Here is an 8,574-nt window from a genome sequence, read left to right on the forward strand (position 1 = left end):
TCTCTTGAGTTTTCTCCTCATATTTTTGTCACTCTTTATTTTTTTTTTCTATCTTTGTTTGTTTTCCACTCAATTTGTTTTTTTGATTTTTCGCTCAGTTTTGTTTATGGCTATGATCGCATCCGATGGGGATTGCCTAATCATGACGCCGCATGAATCGGATCATTAAGTAGTTCGGGGAGATTGGGTAATAGACTGACCCATTTTTTCTTTTCTTCTTTTTATAAAGACTTCTAAGAAATATTTTTTGTGCTTTCAGTTTTTTCTTTTTATTTCCGAAAGATAAACGTCCGAAGAAGAACGAAAATTTTTTGGAATTCAAATATTCATTTTTTCTCTTTTTTTTTTCTATTTGATTTGATTTTGTTTTTTAAAATCTGGATTTAAAAAATATTTTTGGATGTTTTGAAAATTTGGGATGAAGATTTCTAAATAAGGGAAAATCGTGTTTTTGGACTTTGATTGTTCTTTCTTTTTTCTCTTTTTTTTTTTTGAAAAATGAGGAAAATATTTTTGGGTTTAAAAAATTTCTTTTTTGGGATTATCTAAGGAAAGACTTCTGAAAAAGGAATTAAGGAAAAGAAAAATATTTCGGATTTTTTGAAAAGTGGGGGCCAGACCCGATGAAGGTTACATATGTATCTCACATCCGGTGAAAATTAGACCTGCATAGTTCGGTCAGTTATGTCAAAATAGAGGAAAATAATATTTTTTGTAATTTTTGGCCAATTTTGTAAAACCCTTTCAAAATTTCAGCAGAGTTTCAAGAAATCTTTTTTTTTCTTTTTTTTTTCTTTCTCCAAATACTGAGATTTTTAGGAACTGGATGAATTTTCTCTCTCTTACCTCTCTATCGTGGTTTTTCCTCGATTTTCTCTCTTATTTTTAGAATCCGTTCAACATGCACAAATCGAATCAAATAAAATGCACAAGTAGCACATAACTTGCATCAGGATGGTCCTGTAATTTTAGATACACCTGTCCTAGACGGACCCAACCCCTGTGTTGAGTCCTTAAAGTCAAATGCACGTGATGCAAATAAATATTCCTACTAGGGATCTGCCATGAGGCTATGTTATTCTAGGTTTAAATCTTAGAGGGTGTTTTAGACCTCGCTTACCCAAGCGGACAGCTTGAGCCGAGGTGGGGGAAACGTACCAAGAGCACGAAAGCCTATCCGACCTAGTTACTGAACCAGTCTCGTTCTAATTGGTATGACATCTAACAGAAAAGTGGGTCACGCGCACCTGTGCATCAATAATTCAGAAGACTCATAAAGGAGGCGTATGAAGACAGTTTATACAGTTCAAACAATATCAAAGCGGTAAATGAAAAACAATTAGCACATTAGGCTCGCAAATACAATAATATCATACAATCAATAAAGCTAAGTATAGATCACATAACAAGCTCGAATTCTAAACACTGAACTAGAAGTTCTGGGTTATAATCCCCAGTAGAGTCGCCAGAGCTGTCATACCTCCTTTTTTCGAAGATAAGGAGTTTTTTCAATTAAAGTGATATTATTTGAAATGAGATTATTTATTTTAATTAGAGTTGCCACTTGGAATAATTGTTATGGTGTCCCAAGTCACCGATTTATTTTAGAATCCCAAATCAAGGAAATTTGACTCTGTTTTAAATTCTGTGAAACACAGAAGACCGGGTAAGGAATTCTGTTAATCCGGAAGAAGGTGTGAGGCACTCCTAAATTTCGTGATTTTAGCACGGTCGTTTTGTAATTTATACCTGGCTTAATTAATGAATTATTACGTGTTTTAGAACCTATGTGTAGTTTATTTCTTTTACAACTTTTAAATTACTTGATTATTAGATTATGGAATTATCTTGAAACGAACCATGTATGTATGAATCCGTTTTGTTCAGTATGCTAAATCATGTCACGCGTACGTACACACGATTCATAACACTTAATTAGTATTAAGATGGTTTGGCCAAAGTCGCGCGAATGCGTACCTTGATTTATTTGGGAATCGTAATTATGTTACACGAACGTATACATAATCACGATAATAATTCAAAAGCGCACTTAAAGCAACCTATGATATAATCATAATTTGTTTATTTTTCTAAGGTTTGAGATTGCTGTGGAGGTTCAAAGTTATGGAATGATTTATTGTGGATAAAGCAATATCAAGGTGTAAACTAAAAGTTTGAACTTCAATGAATAGAATATCTAACAAACTTATGGCTATTGATAACGTATTTCAGGAATGAATCGGGCGGCAGCCTTACATCATGGAATAGACTCGCGTTTAGAATTACTGGAAATAAATTAGCAAAATTGATTACATGTTTCTATCTAATTATTTATTTCAACATGGATTAATAACTAGATGACAACATTGTGGACTCATACTAACAAATTTTCACCATTATTATTTAGTGGCTATTAACTTGTTATAACTATCATTTATTTAATTACTTCATATAACTATGTTTTCACTTGTTATAGAGTGTATTCGATATATTCAAACTACTGTATTCATAAATACAGTAGCAAAATTCGATGGAAAACAAGAAAGTCCAGCTAAACATAGACTGTATTCATATGTATTCGCGAGCTGTATTCGTGAATACAATAATGAAAATATGCGGAAATTTTCCCCCCCAGCTATTTAAAAACGGTAAGTGAATCAATTAATGCGATAGACTCTTAATATAACTCAACAAACTCAATTATAACACGCAAAATTTGTATTTTCAGTTATAGAAAAGATTCTCAGCCGAAAAACACCCCCAAAACAGAGCAATCTTCAGAGATTCAATCCATCCTTTCTTTTTATTAGTGGTATCTTTACTAAAATATTTTTTAGTGGTATCTTTTACAAATAGATTTATATATTGAAATTATATAATTACATTGAATACAGTTAAATACATACAATACATTGAATACATGAAGTATAGCAGGTCATCTATAGTGCAAAAACATATGAATACATACTGTAAATACATTTGAATACACATATATATCTGAATACATAAATTATATTAATTAAAAAAATATATGAATACATTCTACAATACATTGAATACATATTGCTGAATATATACTGTGAAACAAAGTGAAGCTTTAAAATTATATAATTAACTTGAATATATTTAAATACAGTGAATATATTGAAAAAGTAGAAAAGACTAAATTCGTGAATACAATGAAATACATGGAATACAGCGAGATACATTGAATACAATAAAAATAAAGGTAACTGACTCTTCAAGTTTCTCAGCCCTAAACTCCGTCCCCAATCCACCGATATCCAGGCCGCCGCCATGTGAGGCGCCGCCGCCGGTACCGGCCCTCTCTGGGTTGTCCAGGTAGTGAATCTCTCATTTCTGCTTTGAAAATTTTGAGATCTGCACTTGTATTTCTCCAGATCTTTGTTTCTCCTTTATCTTTTTCTGTTTCGTTTTGTCTTGTCTTTTCCATTCAATTCCGATACCAGCGAAAATCTATCAAGTTTAACACTTACCACAACTTTTTGGAGCAAAAAAAAAGTTAAAAATTTCGCGAGACAATGGAGATGAATCGGTGGAGAATCGTGGTTGTATTCATGGAGAAGAGAGTGGTGTTGAGAGAGAGAGATGGGGTGGAGAGAGATCGTGGTTAAGTTGTATACAGAAAGTAGGAGTCAGAAAAATATTACCCAGCGTATTTAATGGCTAAACAGTAAGAAGTGACTATAAATACATATTTTGCTATAAAATCTAAAAGGTAGCTATAGAAAATAATATTTTAAAAGAATATTTATTTATAATAAATAAGGTGTAAAGCTTTGCTATAGGAGGTAAAATTTCCCTAAATAAATGCACCAGACCTCCAATAGGTCCTGTGAAATGTGGCTGGGCTTCAGATCACAAGCCCAAAACATCTTTCAATCTTTTGAGACCAAACAGGCCTTGCCACATGCCTCAAAATGGGCCCCTGGGAGTGGAAACCCAGTAATCTGCAGGCACCATTGCAGAGAAATGAAATAGCTACAAGCTAAACTAAGCATGAGTACACGTTCATCCAGATTTAAAGTTACAACGCCAAATCATTACATTAGAAATCGTGGTCTTGAATTTGTGATGATAAATGCTTCTGGGAACTAACATCCTATAATTCTGGAATTAAACAATGTAATAGCAAATAGACTGCAATTAATTAATCTATATCTCTTCATGCTTTTGGTTCTACAGGTATGGCGTTCCTCTTTCAGCTTTCAACATCAATGTCCAAAACGAAAACAGACAGACTGACATGGACAAACTTGAACCCAATTTCCATAGATCTGCGAAACGTTTATGGTTAACCACAATACAAAGTCATCGTATAACGGATTACAGATTCAAATTAAATATGTTATACATGACCAACAGAGGCAAATTCAAACTTCACTTCAAATGCAAATACACTATCACAGCTAAACACAAACATTACATGAAGACAGTAGCATATTTGAATTTCATAGAAGAGCAGAAATATTTTATTATGCTAGAATTCAGAATTATACAAAAATCAAAGATGTGTACCTAAGCTTGAGCACAAAGCTCGCAATGGCCAAATAAAGGCAAAAATTGAAGAATAAAGCTCAGCAGATTCAGGAAACAACAGCAACCAAGCAAAGAACAGCAGCAATGGCACTCCTAAAGCCTTTTCGAAACCCAGATTTTAAAAAACTTCTTCGTTCCCTTTTTTTTGTTTTCAAATCTGTTTTTGTTTGAGACTTGAATTCTAAGAATTTTTCTTTTGATTTCAGCTTCTGTATGTATTTTGTGTGTAAATATCCAGAGAGGAGTGGAAAGAGTGTGAATATATGTAGGAAATGATCAATGAGTCCGCTCCTATGCGTGAGTGAGCGGGTGATTATATAGAATCTTCTTACAGCTGTATAGCTGTCCATTCTGTTATCTCTTTTTCTTTCCAACCTCTTTTACCTTTTGTATTTTAACCCTTAAGTCCCTTTTTTTTTTTAAGCAAAGAGAACACTAGGCGTCATGCCTAGTGTGTTATATAAATATATGTGAATGAAAACAAAGAATCCAAAATTACAAATTGTCGAAGAACATGTAAATGAAACCAACCTAAAGCACAGAATTGATAAGTGCAAGTTACATCTGATGGGTTTGTCCATTCCTAACAGACAATGATGCGTGTATTCACTAGCCAAGTGTAAACGTCAATGTAGCACTTCAAATGCCCTTACCAGGCACCAAGTTCTGCTGTCTAAAGGTCGAGGCTGATGTGAATTTTCAAGCGACACTACTCAAAGTATTGGATGACAAGAAGTAGTCTAGAGATGATTCTTTATGTCTGTACATAAGAATAGTAGTAGGAGTATACCAGCAGATTTGTGATGTAGTTGTGAACAGAAAAGCAACCAAGCAAACCTTAAGTCCCTTTTTTACCTAATTTTTATTGTTTTATTGCTTTCCAGCCCTTACTGCCCTATTATAGAAGACTCCAAATCAGTTACACCTAAGATTCCCCAATTTTTTTTTGATGACTTTCATGATTTAAAATATTCCTAAATGTATAAGTGCAAATAAATACAAACAAACAAATAAAGAGAAATTCCTAGAAATTCAATAAAAATCAAAGACAACTAGAAAACTATTTTTTGTAAATTTTTAGGAGTAAACTTATACGTAGGGAAAATATTATGTGCTCACAAGCCTGTCTATTTTGTATTCCAGACAGAGGTTGTATTAGTATTGTACTCCCTAGTAGATGCTCATATACTTATGACACTGGATTTTGGGGATTTAGATTTCGCTCGAGGTTGTGTTCTATTATGATTTGGGATTATATTTCGGCCTCATTCAAATATTTAAAATAATAACATCTATAATTTTATGAAAATGAACGAACTTTCACTCCTTATCTCTTTAATTGTTTTGAAATGCATTTGGGATTTAATATTGATGTATTGATTTAGTTGTTGGCTTGCGTAACGATGACGTTGGGCACCAACACGACCTATAATGGGATTTGGGTCATGACAAAAACTTGAAATTTAAGCATCATGTATTGGCTCATATGATTGCTACCACTTTCTCCCTCGTACTGGCTCACTTAGCACCCTTACTACCAGAGTTGTATTTGTTTTGTACCGTCTTGTAAATGAAAAAAAATTGACTGATTTGTTTGGATATGTCAATGCATGCTTGAAAGCATTAGAGATGTCTCATCTTCTGTAAATAGCCTGCCTTATGGACACTTATATCTCATATTCTGCAAGTTATGAAAGTAGAGTTATCCCTTTTTGCTCTTAAGATTATTTTAAGCACTTATGATAAAACTGCCTTTGCTATGATGGGATACAGTCTGGTTGATAAAACTTGTATTAAGAGAGACAAAGCTGCAGATACTTCAAACCCAACACATCAGGGTGATGGAGGATCAAATCCTAATGCAGCCTAACCAACCTCTTCTGATCAGTTACTGCTAATCCAATAGGGATTAGAAGGTATTAAGGAAATGCTTATTAACATGCAGTGACAATTTGACAAAATCAGAGGTGTAACAAAAGAAACTGGGTCAGATCTAGCCAAACTGAGGCTCAACCTCCAAACTACCAAGAGACATGGCACTAAGGCTATGCAAGATGTTAACGAATGAATAATAAGTTCTCTAAGGAGATTAAGACCTCTCATGACAGCTTCTGCACTAAAGTAATCAACACTTTGAAGTATTTCCTTGGAAGAAATTAGTTGTGATGGGTTGCTAAGATAATGTTTTATTTTCTTTTGGCCTGTTAAAACTCCTTATTTTGGAGAGTTGAGAAGTTTGATCGAGAGTTGACTTTGTGATTATCGGGCTCAGATTTTGGTTCTGGAAGTTGAAATAGGTCTGTTGTATCATTTATGACTTGTGTAAAAAAGTTGAGGTCAATCGGAGTTGGTTTTGTATGTTTCGGCATTAGTTTTGAAAGTTAGAAGTTCATAAGTTCATTAGGCTTGAATCGATACGCGATTCGTGGTTGTAGTATTGTTTGATGTGATTTGACACTTCAAGCGAGTTTGTATGATGTTTTAGAACTTGTTGATATATTTGTTTGAGATCCCGGGGGCCTCGGGTGTGATTTGGACCATGTTCGGCGCATTTCGGAACTTGAAGACTACTGATTTTTGTTGGTGCTGGTTTCCTTATATGCGATCGCAAGAGGAGGATTGTGATCACGAATGAGCATTGTAGGCAGCTAGGGATTTTTTTCTATGCATCCGCGAGAGAGTGTCTGCGATCACGGAGCTTGGGGAGTCAGTGAATCGCGAATGCGTGGGTTAAGTCGCATTCGCGAAGAGGAAAGGAAGAAGATGAGGCATGCAATTTGTCCTTCACGATCACGTGAGGAGGTTCGCAATCGCATAGTGTGTTGAGCCTGTGAGTCGTGTTCGCGTGGGGTTATTCGCGTTCGCGAAGAGTTATTTTGGCAGTCGTTGAATTTTTGCTTTGCGATCGCAAAACATTTCCCGCGATCGCTAAGAAAAGCATCCGGGAAGACTTTTAAATATAAAAAATGAGGGTTAGAGTTATATTTCATAATTGGATTTTGGGAGCTCAGATTTAGGCGATTCTTGGAGGAATTTTCAAGGAAGTGATTGGGGTAAGTGATTCTAACACGGATTTGGTTAAATTACATGAATATATTATTATTTTTATCATTTAATTAGTATTTTGGGTTGGAAAAATTATAGAAACTTCATAGGCTTTAATTTGAGGATTTGAAGGCTAAGTTGTGATCGAATTTAAGTAATTTTGGTATGGTTGGTCTCGTGGTTGAATGAGTGTTCAGATTTTATTAATTTTGTCGGATTCCGAGATGTGGGCCCGGGGTTAACTTTTTGAGTTGTCTTTTTGACTTTTGCCTAAGAACTTAGCTTTATCATATGAATTTGATTCCTATAGCTTGTGTTGATTTTATCTGTTATTTATGGCTAGATTCAAGTCGTTCGGAGACCGATTCGCGAGGCAATGGCTTGTTAGAGTAGAGATTTGCACGGTTTGAGGTAAGTAACTCTTTTAAACTTGGTTCTAAGGGTATAAATCCTTGAATTATATGTTATGTGATTGGTGTTGAGGTAACACACATGCTAGGTGACGGGCGTGTGAGCATGCACTGTATGAATTATGACTCGGTCGATTCCGTGGAACTGTGTAGTCAAATAATCTTTTTATTATCCATATATTCTACATGTGTTAGAGAAATTGAGCTGTGATTCATGTTAGAAATCATGCTTAGGCTATATGCTGGTACTGTATGGACCCACAAAAGTCGTGTTGCTGTTGAATTACTTGCTTAATTTGCAATCATGTACTCAGTCACATCTATCATTTGCATATCATATCTCAGCCTCTGTTGCTATATATTGATACATCATATCATCATTGTTTGGGCTGATTGTCATGATATTCGTGAGCCCGAGAGACTGGAGAGATTGATGACTGAGTGAGGTCGAGGGCCTGATGTGATGACCCAAAAAGTCATCTTATGTTTTAGAACTCGAATCTGCGCTCTTAAGTCTAAAAATCTCATTTTTTACCCTTCTCGATTTGCGTGCGTAGTC

The 8,574-nt window shown here is 34.8% G+C and overlaps 1 long non-coding RNA gene across 1 annotated transcript; it reads right to left on the reverse strand.

Moving 5' to 3' along the window:
• Positions 1-3,090: 3,090 nt before the first annotated feature.
• Positions 3,091-5,084, reverse strand: LOC107772654 (uncharacterized). Its single transcript, XR_001645125.2, has 2 exons — positions 4,540-5,084; positions 3,091-4,298 (listed from the first exon to the last, which is right to left on the reverse strand). It is a non-coding gene; the product is annotated as an uncharacterized LOC107772654 (long non-coding RNA).
• Positions 5,085-8,574: the final 3,490 nt, after the last annotated feature.

The sequence above is a fragment of the Nicotiana tabacum genome, chromosome 15 (assembly GCF_000715075.1).
Source record: "Nicotiana tabacum cultivar K326 chromosome 15, ASM71507v2, whole genome shotgun sequence".
NCBI classification, from domain to species: Eukaryota; Viridiplantae; Streptophyta; class Magnoliopsida; order Solanales; family Solanaceae; genus Nicotiana; species Nicotiana tabacum.